We start from the raw sequence: 17,467 nt of genomic DNA on the forward strand, positions 1-17,467 counted from the left end.
CCAGATAAAGAAAAATATCATATGATATTGCTTATATCTGGAATCTAAAAAAACATATGTGTGTATATATACACACAGACACACACACAAATGAACTTATTTCCAAAAAAGAAAGAGATTCACAGACATATCAAACAAACTTATGGTTATCAAAGGGGAAAGAGGTAGGAGAAAAAATAAATTAGGAGGTTGACATTAACATATACACACTATTATATATAAAATGATAACCAACAAGGTCCTACTGTATGGATCAGGGATCTATATTCACTATTTTATAACCTATAAGGGGAAATATTTTGAAAAAAATATATTTATAACTGAATCATTTGGCTGTACGCCTGAAACTAACAACACTGTAAATTAATTATACTTCAGTTTAAAAAAAATGTTAAGTAGCAGATGGGTTATTTTTATATTACTTTCCTTTTATTTATCTTTTGCTTCATTACAGTTAGGGACATATTTTTACTTTTTTTGAAATAGATTATATTGTAAATAGAATTTCAAGATAGTATAGGGGATTCAAAATATTCATTGTAAAAAATGAAGCTGGATCAATGAATGAATACCATGGATGAAGAAAATAAGAATTTGACTTAATTCCACTTAAATCCACATGGATTTAAATCTTCACTTTACCAATGTCTAAGGTGCTATGTTCTAGGAAAATGTTCTTAACTTCATTGAACCTCTCTGTTATCACCTTTAAAACACAGATAATAATACAGACCTCACGAGCTGTAGTCAAGATTAAGTGATATACTGGATGTCAAGCCCTGGCTTGAAACTATTTAAAAGAAAGAAGTGGTAACCTTGACTTTGTGTCCCTTGATGGGACTCAGTATTTGTCTCTTCACTTCATGATTCAGCTACAGTCATAACAAGTTACCGAAGTCTACAATTGCATAGATACACTCATCCAGGTCTCTATTAACAATCTGAGAAATTCCAACTCATTTGGTCTAGATTGGGGCCCCCTGGCACAAGTATACAAAACATTTTCCCCAGGTGATCTAAGGAGCTGTCAGGTTTGAGAACCATCACACCAAATCTACACAACTGACTGGAGGAGCAGAAAACAGTAAACAATCTACAAATATAGGATCACATGACTTGAATAATTTTCATAGACTCTAGTGAAATAATAAATTCAAAAACATTCAGATATATTGTAATTGTATAGAAGGTACAAAGAATTTATTCTCCATTCCAGCTTTTCCAAACATTTAGGTAAGGAAACTGATTATCTTTTGAAATGCCCCCATAGTAATGGATACTATGTAGGATGGCATCCACTGGTATCCACTCTGGTATACAAGGGTATTTACTAACTGCAATTTGATTAAATTTAATCTCAATATACTGTTCTCTCAAAACTCCTAAAGCAACTCCCTCCTTTATTTTATCTTTGCTAAATTCAAATTACCTCATATTCTAAAATATTTTTTTCCTGTTCTTAAGAAAGCAAAGAGGCTTCCTAAAGCTTACAATTTAAGCACGATACATATATACATATATAGATAGATATACATACATATCTATACACACAGACATGTATACGAATATATGCATATGAATATATTCATGTCTAGAAATACTTAGAGTTGTTTTCTTAGCCAGCAAAGATTAAAGGTCAACATTTCATTCCCAAATCCTTCCATCTCAAAGTAATATAAACAACAAATGTAAAAACCTTCTTCAGTTTGTAGCCAGACTGTTGTAGGAACCCATTTCTCCTAGTCATCAGTTAAATAACAACCTCTGTCTGGTACTCAGGAAGCCAACAATGAGAAGCTAAATTTGTGTCTCCTAACAGATGTTTTCAGCCAGGAAAGCACTGATGCACTTCATGCAATCTTTTCCCAAGCAAATCACAGACTTTTTTCAAGCTCTGATCCATATTCACAGGCTTAGTAACTGAAATGTGAAGGAAAACAACGCCAGGAAGAAAGCCCATCCTGTGGGTAATACTTCATGGCACCGACTGCAGCCAGCAAGCAAAGCCAAATATTAGCCGTCTGTTTGCCACTCACTGAGTTGTTTTGACTTGTTTTTTAACTCAAGCAGATTCACTGGAATCTGTGGAAGACTGAGTAGGTACTGTAAAGGATGCCAACACATCTTTTACAGATGGTTTAGGACAGTAGGGTCAATATTAAGCTTTGAAAGAAATCAGAGCAGAGTTAATAGCCAGTACTTTAAATGTGAAAAGGGGGGGAGGATATTAGAAAATTATATGTCTAATATAATATATGTGTCTATTCTATTGTATTCTTGGTGTCTAAATTTTTTTAGAAAGGGAGGGAGAGTCTGTTGTGTTATCTGGTAATATCTAAGAGGTCCATAAAGTAGTGCAGATCCCTGAAGCCCAATTCCAGCAAAGCAATGATTTCTTTCAATGGTCTGTATTCTCCGTGGAGTTCAAGTAAAATGTTCTATCAATAAAATAGCATGCAAGAAATGCCATTCCACCTCTCAAGCATTAACTAGGACAGATATTTATGTGGTGATATGACCTGTGAATTTTCAACTTATAAAATAAACCATGGAGAAACACCTGCAATGAATTGGTTACAAGAATCTCTGGAGATTTAAAAGTACCTTATACAAATTACCTCACCAACCTCCAGAAAAATCCTTTAAGAATTCTATGTCCATTTTATAGAGAAGACAAAGTCAAAACATAGATAGGCAAGAGTTAGAGTAGCATAGATACAGCAAAAGTTGATGTGATTTTGTTAGTTTTGCATCATGAATCCTCACAGTCCCTGATTATCAGCCTTGACGGACTTGAGTCTATCTACACTGGCCATATTTTCTGCTCTAACATGATACTCCATCATTCAATATAAGCAGTTCATGTAGACTTTAAGATCTTTAAGTCTCCTGTGATAGGATTTAGTGCTACCTGTCATAGTATTTTTGTCTTTACATCTCTTCTTTCTAAACCATTCAGTTTGTGACCTATGGAGCCATTTTTGGCACCAATTTTATGCATCCTGGGATAATGTAGTAGAATATGAAACAGAGTAACCAGTTTTCATATAAATCTATGCAAACTACCAATATGTTTATTGTGCTTCATTCCCCTTGTGTAAATATAGAGGAAATGTCAAGAGAGCAATATGGTAAAGTGGCAGGGAGATACACTTAAAAACATACCTGTATACAAGATCCATTTTTAGTATTTATTAGCTCATGGTCCTGGCAAAGTACCACAGGAAGGTTTCTGCACTATCTCATCCAGATCTTCTTTAACCTTCCAAATGAGGTCCAAGTTGAGCCACGTTTACACCAGTTATTTATGAAATAGGTGGGAAAAACCTGTTTGTTGCATAATGAAAGTATATCTAATAGCTCTATCTCCTTGACTTATTCCCCCTAAAACTTATAGGACTAGTAGTATGCTGGGAGATTAATCTTTATTGGTTTACCTTCTTTATTTTATCCAGTGAGACAACACTAGCAAATTTTTATATCAGAAGATTCTTCTTTTTAGGTTTATCAGAAGATTTTTTCTTTCTAGGTTTATCTAACTAGAAAAAAATTATCTGTGCTTTATTATAGATTTTCAATCAAAATATGTACCTAAGCATAATATATACTTAAATATATCATTATTGCTTTTTTATATTTCTAAGGGAAATACTCAAAATATTACTCTCAGAAAATTCTCCCTGCAATAGGCTGACATTGGCTTTTCTCTTTCCTCATGAACTCTGTCCCCAAGGAGGACGATAATCATGAACACATGTTTAGAAGAAATTTAATAGATGGCAAGTACTCTCTCAAAACTTCAGTTTCTTTACCTGTGATATGAAGACACTACTGACTTGATAGGTTGTTACGACTGAGTCAGTGAATGCTAGGTACAATAATGGCTAGATAGCAAAACACTCAATAAATGCTAGCTTTCTTATCATTATCACCTTCATCACTCTGCCAGGTATCTTCATTTTGCACCCCCAGAGCTATTTCCACCCTTTGCTATCCTCCCCATTGCCCTCAGAGGCTGACCTTGTCTCTGGCTTTAGTTTTGGTTTCACCAACAAGGAGCTCAGAAAGATCAGAAGAAAATCACCCTATGTCGTCCTCATACCCTTGAAAATAAACCCTTTTTGAATCATTTTGAATGTGCCACCTCTTTCCTAAAGGGACTCTAACTTGTAAATTAATCTTTGCATTTATCTTCACTGGAATGTTTAACATTATAAAGCAAACATTGTTTAGATAATCAGCTAAGTTTACAAGTTTTCATCCACACACACATCATTTATAGGAGTCATCAAACTAAGTAAAATGTGCTTCTATTCAGACTCAATTATCACATAAGTCTAAATTATGATTTCAGCCAAGCAAGAAATGTGTATCAGCTGATGTTCAGGAAAGGTAGAGTTTTCCTAAGTGTTGAAAATGAGATGTAATATAGGCCTTTAATCTGATGAGCATTCTGCCTTAATGGCTTCTTTTAAAATGCCTAATACGGATATTTCCATTGTTCATTTTAGGTGCTTAAAGACAATGGCAATTCATTCTCTTTGTATCCCATTCAAAATATTGATGCTACAAACCTACAAGTCTGATTTTTTTATTCTTTTACTTTAAAAATATTTTCATTTGCTATGACATCTTTATAATAACATTTACCTATTGATACTATTATCTATATTTTATCTCACATTAAAAAAAAAAAAAAAAACACACTTGGAGAAGAAATCCAGATACTAAATTTTGGGTGTGACTCTTCCAGTCCATTGTCCACTGTTATATAGATATGTTACTTACCATACTGTGCCTCAATATTTCCATCTGTTAAGGAGGAATGTGTTATGACTTATCTATCTCCTTAGATGATTTTAAAATTAATATGAGATCATGTAAGTGAAAGTACTTAAATGTTACAAATTTGAAGACTGCTAAAATTATATAATTTATCACATGAATGTACCCTATGTGAGAAGAACAATTATACTGCTTTTTATTTAAAAGTGCATGGGTATAATTTCATGTATCTAAATCAACAGAAAGAAAAAAAGATTCAAAGATACGTAACCTGACAGAATTTTTGTGGGACCTGCTTAGTCCCTTAGAGGTTTGCTAAAAGTTATCCATTACAGATAAAGCTCTAGAACAAACTTTCCTAATTCCTGGTTCTAGTTTCTCATTGTTTCCAAGAGAAAACAAAAGAAGGTATAGATAGGTCAGCCTGAAAGATCAGAGAAGAGTCTTTAAAACTATTAGCTCGTGGAACAAAGCTAAAAATATTTTTTCTCTGTAATTGCTCCACTTGAATCTATAACAGATGGTAGAGTATACCCAATGAAGAGAATCAGAAAATACCCAGGGAAGATTATGCCCAATTTTGACTTTGGCAGGAATATGAGTTAAGTCATATAGAAAATATGCCTGTTATATCATACACATAAAAACATGAACTCCACAAATATTTGTGTTCAAAATTCACCTCTATAAGCCTCAATTTCCTGATTTCCTCATTCAAATTAAATGCATTAATTTTGTACCTACTACCTACCAGGAACCGCCCTAAGAACTAGAAATTCTATGTTAAGTATTTATCTGATAAAATCCTTAGACGTGTGGAGACTGTGTTCTTTCTAGTGGTGGACAAGAGAAAACAAAATCACAAATGGAAAAGGTAAGTTTAGATAATGCTTAGGGGTGTGAAGACAACAAAAGGAGGTGATGTAATCAACAACAGCGACGGCTAGAGGGATTAGGTAAAACTGGATATTAATCCGGACAGTCTAAAGAAGTGACACTTTACTTGAATGTGTGTGAAAAGACAGAGCCAACCAAAGGAAGATTAGGAGGCAGAAGATTCCAGGCAGAGGAAATAACAAACAAACCAAAAAAAAGCACAAAAAATGGATGGCAGGAGTAAACTTAGTATGGTCAGGAAAGAAGGCTAACATGAGTAAGGAGGGAGAGTATACTACATATTACTGGAGATAAAAAAGGAAAAAGGCAGGCAAGTAAGAGCCCATGGAAGGCCATGTGAAACAAGGTAAGAGATTTGCATATTTTTTTAAACTGCAGAGGTAAGCCTTTAAAACGTTTTAGGGAGATAAATGGCATTCATTCATTCATTCATTCAGTAATAATTTAGCACTACTAATATGCCAGGCATTGATCTACTCTGATGATTTTGTCAACCTCAGGCAAAAATCCCTATCTCTGACCAATGGAATGTCCTTCCAGCTACCTTGAAGACTATCATTACATAGGAACAAAGTCAAACTGTTCAGAGCCTATAGTACTGATTCAGGCAAAAGATACATGGTTGTGTTTTGACTAGGGTAGGGATTGGGACAAAAATTTTTGTCTAAATCATAGAGAGTTTTTAGCCATCATATCATCAAACATTACACTGCCATATTAAATGTTCAAAATTATAACTATTAGTGTTTTAGAGTGGCAGAGGATCATTCCAAATTCCACTGACTGTAAGGGTAAGAATCTACTAACATTTACTGGGTCCAGAAGAGAGGAACAGAAGCTTCAACTATCTGGCTACTTATTAATAACAACTGGCATGGCTAAGATACAAATAAAAATTGACAACAGGGGCTCTTTAACATAAACAGTAACATCTGAGCACCATTTATTTTTATCTGGATGAGAGAATATGGTAAAGTGGACAAGGATATAAAGACTGGAATGATGTGATTCATAATGGCATCCCAAAAGTTTATTAGTTATTGTGGATACTGAAGACTCTACACAATTCCAAGTTGTTTAGAAAGATGAAATGATGGAATTTTTTTGTTCCCTTTGTACCTCTTCAGTTGACATATATAGACACATACATGCATACACACACATATATGTGAGTGTGTTTATTTTTGCTGAAGCATTCAAAGTAAACTGCATGTCCCACCCATCTACTCCCAAAATGCTTCAGAATGGATATCCTAAGAATATGGCCGTGCTCCCACATAACCGCAATAATACCATTATCAAAACAAACTGTTGTTAATATCACTAATATATGGCCCATGTTAAAGTTTCTTATATAAATTTCTCATATTATTCCAAAAGTGAGGTTAAAAAAAACACAAGACCCAGTTAAATTTCCACATGGCATTTGGTGGTTAAGTTTCTTTTAGCTGATGCTGATGGTTATCTTGTGAACATATTAATACAACTAGGAGGTTGTAAAATGCTGCTTTTTAAATTATTTCTTTCTATACTTTTTTTTTAATAATTTAAGCTATAGAAATATAGTAAGATGTATTTTTAATGTCAAGAAAATATAAATGATCACTACTCATCTTTCCATCAAACAAGGAAGATCTCTGCTGAGCATCTCTTAGTTTTGTTTTCCTGGTATACTTTTTTCCCCCCTTTTCCATTTTAGGATCAGAAGCTCAGTTTTCTTTTATGGGAGCCACATAATCCTGTTCATGTGGTTTGAAGAGGAGGACAGGCATTCCCTTCACTCATCTTAAGGACAGAAACATAATCCATGCCTGAAGTGTGAGAGCAGTCTATTCCTTCAGCCACAGAACAGGGATGGACATGTGACCCAGGTCTGACAAGCCAGCATCAGTTCCAGGATCTTGTTTGAACTAAGAAAAGAGATGTTCTCTTTCTCTGGCATGTTACATGTAGCATAACTAATCCAGGAAATTCATAGTAACTTCATGTAAACAACTGGCATGAAAAAGCACCTACAAGGCAAGGGAAGGACAAGAAAAGATGACTGTTGAGATCCTCATCAAGCCCTTGGAGCCCATCACTCCTGCAACTGGTCTACCTCCAAACCTCCAACCAAGTTAACCTGTAAATTTATTCCCTTTACAATAAAAGTAATATTTAATCGTGTTTTTGTCTTTTGTAATGGAATCATCCTGACTAATAATAAACTTCTTAATCTTTATAAAATTTAGATTAGAATAGGCCTTTGATGCAGTCTCCTCAGTTCATAGGTCAAGAAGCTAAGGTCAGAAAAGTTTGGATGATTAGAAGATTGCACAGCTAGTTTTTTGGAGCGCTACAACTAAAAACCAGGTTTCTAGACTCTGTTTGGTCCTTTCTTCCAACTCTCACAATTTGTCTTCAAGGTGTAGTCTGTGTGAACCATAAAAATTATGCACTGATTAACTAGATTTTATTAATTTTTTATGTGAGCAAATCACAGAAACCAGGTAACAAGTTTTTCTTCTGAAAGTAATAGATCCAATGCTTTATTTGAGCTTAATATCTTCTGTAATTATTGAATTCTTCAGTATCTTGGTGAAAACTGACTTCAAAATCCTCCAACCAAGGAAAGAATAAGCTTCTACAATGCCATCTGCTCAACTGAATATTCTTAGAGACGAATTCACCTTATAAAGGTGACTATTCTACTACTACTTTCTATGACTGCTGTCTGCAAATATATTCTGCTATATAGGGAATTGTAATTTAATGGCTCTTCGTTTTATTAGCTACTAACTATATAACTGATCCATATATTTGCTGTTTCAAGAAGAAAAAAAAAGAGTATATTTAAAAGTTTCATGCAATACTGTTAAAAAAAAAATTCTATGGTGATTACGATTTTAATTCCCCAAATATATTGTCTCTCTCTCCTCCCCAGGTCACTTATTTGAAACTTAGATTTTATGCATCTGAAAGTTATTTTCTTTTGTTAATTTTCCTGAGAACATTGCAGAAAATCCATAATACCATTAAATACACATACACAATATAGCAATCTAAAAATCCAGTGTCTACGTCAGACTCAAGAAATAACACCATTCCTTTCTAACTGCACTAGGGAGCAATATGAAAACGACCATTTATTTTGTTTCGTCATTTTCTTGAACAGGCTACCCACAGAGTACTTAAATAGCTGATTTTCTCTTTTGCCATCTCCCTAGGTTAACAACAAATATATATTCAGCTACCAAGAAACTAAATAGGTTATTTATGTTTCACTTGTCAAATCTGTATTTTCCAAATATCCCCTGAGCCAGATTTGAGGAAGCAGTAAAGCTAGGGTGGGGAATATTTCATGCATATTTAATTTGTAATTCTAAAAGGGTTTCTTTCTCCTCCCTGCCACATATATATGTATTTTTTTTTCCTGTTAGTTCTGCAGGACCTCTACAATGTCAACAATAATGGCATCATTGTGCTCTGAATTGTTTCTGTGGAATCCCACAGGGTCAAATGGCCAAACTGAATGACTTTAATTTTCCAATAGGAAATTGTGGCATATTGGTTCATCCATACAATAAAAAGTCTCCACCTTTCTGCCTGCTGCTCCCTCATTCCTAAATTATACTATGCATGTAATGTCTACATGGATGACAATTTCCTGGAAAAGGACTCTTTTAGCTTTTTTTTTTTTTTTTTTTTTTTTTTTTTGGATTATTTCTTGTAGTTGATCACCAAGAACTTCTTTACTGAGCAGAAAAGTAACACTAGAATACATGAAGGTTAATAATTCAGCTGAATTGGATACTTCGGCAATATGAGTACTCAGTGAGCAACAGCTCCATGCCAGAGTTTATTTCTTCCCTATTTTCAATATAAGCCAACTTCTTTCGTCATAGTGCTGCTTTCTCTTGCTTATTTCTAGCCTCAGTTTGATATTGCAATATTCATCAACTACAGGAAAGAAGCAAGTAGCTGTTACATTCTTTCCGATGAGTAACTTTTTTGCTTTTTTCTTTTTTTTTTTTTTTTTTTGCTTTTTTTAGGGCCCAGTGCAGCACATGGAGGTTCCCCGGCTAGTTGTCAAATCAGAGCTACAGCTGAGCTGGCCACAGCCACAGCCACGCAGGATCAGAGCCCTGTCTGCCACCTAAACCACAGCTCATGGCAATGCCAGATCCTTAACCCACTGAGCAAGGCCAGGGATCGAACCTGCAACCTCATGGTTCCTAGTCGGATTCATTTCCCCTGTACCATGACAGGAACTCCTGATGAATAACATTTTAATCATACGTTAATACATTTAAGAAAATGGGAACTCTGACAATGCTAACTCTACCACATGGAAAAAAATTCCATCAGCTACCCTAATTTAAAAGGCACAGGGTTCCACAAATGACAGTATGTTGAGCTAGGCACCCTGACAATGTTCCCACTGAAAACTTAAAATGTCTTGGATACGGTATTTTAAAGTAGATTTTTAAGTGCACGTATTGGTCTAGAAAAATAAAGATTCCTCTGAGACCAAGAATTCAGTGAAAACAGAACCCAGAGTGGTAAACAGAGCACTGAAACAGGTTTTTGCTTTAGAGTTTTTGCCAACTCCTATTGACTTTTAGCTTTTATGTTCCATGGAGGTGGAGAGGTAGAAGTGGATAGAGACATAGTTTAGGAATCTACTCAAGTGGAGTGTCTTCCAGAAGACCCTCACAGTTAACTGGTACCCTAGAACACTCATCAGTGCAATTATGACCAGAAATAAGCCTTAAGTGGGAAAACACAAGTCTCAAATCTTTGCACTCAGTTGGGAAAAAGGAAACCTCCCCTAAAAATGAATGATCACAGCTGGTCCTCATGATTATAGGCTGAAAAAACTTTCAATTCCAGAGTTTAGTTTAAGCTGATCCCAGGAAGGCAATACTCTGAGGTGCTTGTCTAAAGCGGTAGAAAATACATTGAGGAGTATCTACTTTTAACACAGATATCAAAATTTCTCAACTCATAAATTTTCTAGGAATATACATATAGTCCACAATCACAAAACTCATGTGGCATAAGCAGAACCAGCAGAAACTACAGCCATTATAATCAAAACTTTAAAGACATGTTAGATTTATCACAAAACTAAAAATTAATGCTTAATACACTCTAAGAAATAAAATAGGTGCCTAAAAGTAAGAATGAACATGAAGATTGCCACAACAGTTTTGAAAAGGAAACAAAGTATACCTAGAAATACAAATCATAACTGAAATTAAAACTCAATGAATATTTTACATGAGATGGAAGAAAAAGTGTTAGAAAACTGATCTAAAGAAATTATCCCAAAGTCAGCATAAAAAAAAAAAGATGAAAAATATGAATGAAACATGGAGAATGGAGGAAAGAGGTCTACCACACACATAATCGAAGTTTTAAAGTGAAACACAGTCAACAGAGTTCCACAACTGCTTTTTAAGGCAAAAATTTATATTCAGTTTAACAAAGAGGAATACATTTTGAAACACATATAGACATAGAAATTTTAAACCACATACTGTACAGTAGAAAAAAATAGGAAAATCTTAAAAAAAAAATTTAGTGACAACCAAAAATATTAAAGATTCTTATCACAAATATCAACATTATACATAAAAAGGATTATAACTGCAGTGAATAAAAAGGCTATTAACTTTGTATCAGCAAATAAAAAAACTTAGTTGAAATAGAAACATTGCAAGGAAAAAAGATTTAAAGAAATATAAGACTTTAATGACCAATGTTTGTATAACATACCATGACAAGAACCCAAGGCAAAAACTGGCAAAAAGTATCCTTTAAAGCAGACTCAATTCTGCTTTTCTTCCACAAATACCCCACCACATGAAGATGAGTGCAATGAGTTCTTTGCAACGTGTCCCAGCCTCATCTCACTGCACCCAGGACTAGACTTAGACTGTGCTTTGCAAATTTAACTACTTACAGTTTGCAAATTCCAAGCCATCCTCTGTCTCTGGTCCGTGCCTGAACTGTTGCTTAGGCTTCTGGTCAACCCCTCCTTCTCCTTTTATCATCTCCTTCCTTCAGGAAACTTCTGCTCATCACTAGTGATGTAACTCAGGTGTTGCCTACATTAGGCGTCCTCTGTAACTCCCGCATCTGACCCCCATCTTGAATAATGGTTTCTTCACACGTATCCATAATTGAGTGAATGCCTGCCTCTCCACAAGATTTTATCAGTTGTTTTATTACCATCTATTTCTTGGCCATCTCTGCTAGCAGACTGAGAGCTTCTGAGGACAGTGACTTTGACTTTTGATCTTTTGGCTCTGTGCTGTTAAGATCTAGCACAGTGTTTAAATATAATAGTTTATATCAAGGTGTTCAATAATTCTCTAATGGATGAATGCAATTGATCATGATATTATTAGCCATTTAATTCCTCCCTCTCCTAGGTCTTGTCAACAAGAAACTTAGATTTCCCTGTAATTGTGTGTGTGTGTGTGTGTGTGTGTGTGTGTGAGAGAGAGAGAGAGAGAGAGAGAGAGAGAGAGAGAGAGAGAGAGAAAAGACTATATCTACAACAGAACTGAATGTCTTATCTGATTAATGGTCTGCCATAACTGTAAAACTTGGCATTTTGGTTTTTAGATTCCTGAGTGTGCTAAGAATGAATCCATTTTCTTGAGTCAGTTCTGAAGATCCAGCAACATAGTATACTGACCAAGAGAAATGCCACCTGTTGCGGGTTTGAGCAGGCAGTGAATTAGCCTTTCTTTACATAAATTCTCCGCCCTGGAGTTCCTTTCCATCCAGAGATGTCCTCACAGCATTCTTCAAATTAAACAAGAAGAAACATAAGGAAAATTAGATTTCTTATTTTTATTGCAAATATTTACATTCCAGTTGACTTAAGGTAGCCCACATTAGAGGATAAAGGCAGGTTTTAGTATCCAGTTGAGTTTAGTTCATTTTGGCTCTGCCACTTAGTAACTTATAGGAAATTTAGTAGCCTTTTAAAGCATATTTTATGTTTTGAAATAGGACAATAATCTCAATTTCATTTGCTGTGGAAATTCCATGCAAACATTTCATGCCCTCACCTTGTCCACTTCCTTTCCCTACTGAGTTATAAGCATGGCTCTTATAATAATTGAAGTGTATGATTTTCTTCCTGGCTAGATTATAAGCTTCTTGTGGACAAACACTTCATCATAAAAATTTTGCATAGTATCATACCTGGCATTCAATAAAAGCTCAGTGAATTTGGTGAATTTCCATACTTATATCATTTCTTTCTAAGTGGACATACGCTTTTTAGCGTATGAAACTGCTTTTTAAAAACCTGGATTTGGTTTCTACCTCAATAGTAAACATCTACAAAGCATTTAATGGCCCAGAGCTGTGTTTCAGAACCAAGTTCACCTTACAGTCTTCACACAGCTGGTGCTGCTTCTTGCTTGACCTTCTAACACGTATGCCTACATTTTCCATTCACTACTTCTGCCTGTGTAGTGTAGAACTCTAGACTTCCCTTGCTTTCATAGGTATATGCTGCCCAGCCACATCTTCTTCCCCATCTTCCCCACAGCCTATCTCTACATTATTTCATGAGTGAAATATTTAATGTTATCTAAAAAAATTCTTTTCCACAATATAAATTTGGGCATGCTATTTCCTCTATCTGGACTACTATTTCTCTCTCTCTCTCTCTCTCTTTTTTTTTTTTTTTTTTTTTGCCTGAAAAATCCTATTCACTCAGGTCCCAGCTAAAATATTTACTTTCTCATAAAGCCTTTTCTGCCTCTCCTTGACAGTTTCTCATGTTTCCCATTAGGCCCTGTCAGCTAAAAAAAAAAGTGCAATGTGAGAGCTGTGACTTCAGTTTTATTTGGGCAAAAATGAGGACTATAGCCTGGGAGAAAGGGTCTCAGATATTTCTGAGGAACTTCTCTGAAGAGGAAGGGGGAAGGTCAGTATGTATGTGATTTTAGTGAAGGGGATAGTCAAGCACACACTTTGGCAGATGCTTGCTGCTTGTCACTGGGAACAGATGTCTCCATTACATGATTTCTGAGCTTTTCTACATATGAGAAGAAGCAAGAATTTGGGCTCCTCTGAAAATGTTTATCCAAAGGCTGTTCTGCCAGTTTTTTCACAGAGCACAGAGGGAAAAATTTGCATTTGCATGAAATGTCTGATCTTCACCCTGAACTCCTTTCAGGGTGTGTTAAAGGTCAGCAAATACAGAGGCTAGTGACTTAACCCTTGCAGAGGCAGAGGGCCTGTGCCAATTTTTAGTTAGCAGCAGTATTTAAAATGAATCCATTTTAGGTTAAAAAATCAAGTTACAGAGTCTTCAAACTATAGAAGCATCAAATTTGAATTATGGCTAGTTCCAGGATTTAAAAACTTCAAATTCTTGGAATTAATATTTTAGTTTTTCATGCTTTCCAAAATAATGAATAAAAAGTAGTAATAATCTGCTTTGGACCTAAAACACATGATTAAAGAACTGTCATAAAGTTATCTGACCCAAAATTAGAAACGTACTGTTAGACAAAGTTCCAATTATGCCCATTTTTAACAACAGTTTGAATAATGGAAACTTTTGATATAAACTATTGTGACAATGAAAATACCATTTATGATTGGCAGCCAAGGTAGTTTCTCCAACCGATTATCCTTTGTCTTGAGGTTTGCAGCCTTCAAATATTTTCTGCCCACTCTTCCTTAAATTTTCACTCCTACCAGCATACTATGTCATCATTGCCTCAGAAAATCTATTTTCCATGCTTTTAATATATATTGTTGATTTACTCAAATCCATTACTCAGAAAATTTCAATGACTATTTCTACTTGAGAAAAACCAAAAACGAAACCAATAAGCAAAACCTCCTACCTTTGGTATCAAATCCAGTCAGGAAAAACGAAGACACCTTTATTTACAGAGAACAATACCAATACAAATGACCTATTGTTATGCTAATAAAGAGTTACTTAAAGGAATGCCCTAAAATGAGTCCTAGGGAGTCAATGAAGAGCCAATTTACATTACAATGCCAGCCATGCTAAATATGCATGAGGATTCACTTTAAGAGGGCACTTCCATCAATAATATAAAAGATAACCCCAAAATTAAAAGAAAACTACTTAGCTTGTGGAAAGAGTATAGAAGTTTGATCCCTAAGACAGGCAAGCTTCTGAAAATTTGTAGTGGATGGAAGTAGAAAATGAGCATGCCCTTATATTTCTGAAAAGAAAATTTAGGCTGTAATATGTTATCCCTCATCTACAGGGATTAGAATTTGGACACATCCTTAGGACTACAGACACTTTAAATATTAAATATATATATTATATAGATTATATCCAAATTAATGCATTTTAATGAATTTCAATAAATAGGGATTTTTTTTTAAGTAGTAATAGAATGATAATTCAGCTAAAAAATGATGAGAAAATTCTATTACTTACCATTGGTGGTAAGGATAAAGAGAATATAAAAATCTCTTATACAACTATTCTTAACTTTTTGGAACTAAATTTGATAAACAATATCAATAGATTCGAAATCATGCCTATCCTTTCTTTTAGTAACCATACTTCTAAAGTTTTATTCTAAGAAAAATAATTATAGATGTTTGTGAAGATTAAATGTAAAATTGATCTTCACACCAATAATGATTAAAAAAAAGTTCCCATAGGATATTGTCTAATGTAATTAAAATTCATCCATATAATGGAATACTAAGAATTACTAAGAGTTATATTTTGGAATGTAGAGAAATATAAGGAAAATGTTAAATAAGTTAAAAAAATCATGACAATATCTATAGTATAATTTATCAATACTATCTCTTTCTCAGTACATGATATATATATATATATATATAGAGAGAGAGAGAGAGAGAGAGAGAAAGAGAGAGGAAAGAGACCAATTTGTAAGAGACCAAACTGCTATAACCAGTGGCAATTACAGGTTATAGATTTTGATATTATCAGGCAAGGATGACAGAAAGCTAGGTATTGTGGGAAACAGCATATATCACCTAGAAATGCTCTCAGCTGCAGGTAACACTGGCTTAAACAGAGTAAGTGTGACTTAGAGAGATGTTTACTAAAAGAAGAATTCTGAAGGTTGTCAGTTGTTTCTGATATTGATTTATCTACTGCATAGTGCTCCTAGGGCCCCTGACTCTTTCTGTTTTTCTACTTTTCTATGCATAGATTGTCAGTTTTAATCCCTATGTTTGTCTCATCACAGTAGCATGATGGCTACAACAGCTTCAATCATAAATTTGCAGTTAAAGCAGAAGAAAGAGACTAAGAAACAAAGTCAATCTTGTCTGGTACCCTTAAAGAGAAAAGTAAAAGCTTTCCCAGAATCAATCTCTTAAAAGAATTTATATCTCATTGACCAGGAGGGGATCATATGATCAACTCTAGATTCAAAGCTATGTGATAAAGAGAGGAACTTGAATACCACAAATGACAGACCAGTGGTTCTTAAACTTAGCTATACACTTAGGTCAGTGGTTGTCAACAAGCATTTTATTTATTTATTTATTGTCATTTTGTATTTTTAGGGCTGCATATGGAGGTTCCCAGGCTAGGGGTCCAATTGGAGATGTAGCCACCAGCCTATACCATAGCCACAGCAATGCAGGATCTGAGCCAAGTCTGTGATCTACACCACAGCTCACGGCAACTCCAGATCCTTAACCCACTGAGTGAGGCTAAGGGCTCGAACCCATGTCCTCTTGGGTGCTAGTGGGGTTCATTAACTGCTGAGCCATGACAGAACTCCCAACCAGCATTTAAAAATATGAAAATACGTGTCTGCCTTGTAGGTAGGTAAGAAATGAGAAACAGTCATTGACAAAATCATAAATTATTTTAGTGGTTCCAGATGAAAAAATAGTCTTTCTTTCTCACTTTATCCTAACTCTTTCATATCAGTTGCCTGAAAGGCATTTAATTACTTAACCCAACTACTTCCTTCATAAAATATACAGAAGGAGAATATTCATTTCACTTATCATCATGCTAGTCTAGGAAAATGAAAAAAAGAAGCTTGCATAGGAAAAACTGTGAAAGAATTTGAAAGGAATTAAAATATTACTAGTTTTTTCCTATGGAAAATTCAATGTTGTCTTGGAGAACTCTTCCAGGTTATCTGATTCTGCAAATCTCTATGCCTTTCATTATCTGTGAGCTATTTTACAACTTTGTAAGTGGCAAATAACTGATATGAATGCAAATCATTCTTGTTGATAGAAATACAAATAAATTTTTCAGTGAAATTATAATTATTCCCCTACAATATAATACATCAGTTTTCCATCTATTTTCAGTTCATTTTAGCATTCCTTATCAGCTAATATATTGCAGTACTTTGAATTCTTCTTTGAACCTTCATGACATTACATTGGTTCACTCCTTAATTCATGAGTTAAATAAACTGACATGTGTTGATTTTATAGCTGTATGACAATCATGATTACACTCTAAATTGTTCTTTAACAGGTGAACAATGCAAAGGTTAATAGGTAAAATAGAAATTTTCACTTGACTGTGTGCCTAAATTGATCTCACCAAAAGTCTGCTTTATTGTTATAAATAAAATAACAATAAAGTTGTTGACTCTACTGAGTTATAAGTAGGAAAGGTTTCACTGACAGTTTGAAATCTGGGTTTTAAACGAATAGAAAAAATAATTCAACAACAAACTGGCAGAAAAAAGTAGAAGTAGCTACAGAAAAATAATATCAAATTTATCAAAAGCTAGTTTATATTTTGTGCTTTGTAGTCCTAAAT

The 17,467-nt window shown here is 34.5% G+C and overlaps 1 long non-coding RNA gene across 1 annotated transcript in view; it reads right to left on the minus strand.

Annotated features, from left to right (window-relative positions):
* Positions 1–11,118: 11,118 nt before the first annotated feature.
* The window catches only part of LOC110260015 (uncharacterized), a 645,415-nt gene continuing 639,066 nt past the window's right edge, over positions 11,119–17,467 (minus strand). Inside the window, exon 8 of the long non-coding RNA XR_014841967.1 lies at positions 11,119–12,480. This is a non-coding gene — a long non-coding RNA (uncharacterized LOC110260015). The remainder of the gene's footprint in view (positions 12,481–17,467) is intronic.

The sequence above is a fragment of the Sus scrofa genome, chromosome 3 (assembly GCF_054392235.1).
Source record: "Sus scrofa isolate SSC_HxYL_T2T_F1_AM1 chromosome 3, Sscrofa_HxYL_maternal_Yorkshire_Landrace_v2.0, whole genome shotgun sequence".
NCBI classification, from domain to species: Eukaryota; Metazoa; Chordata; class Mammalia; order Artiodactyla; family Suidae; genus Sus; species Sus scrofa.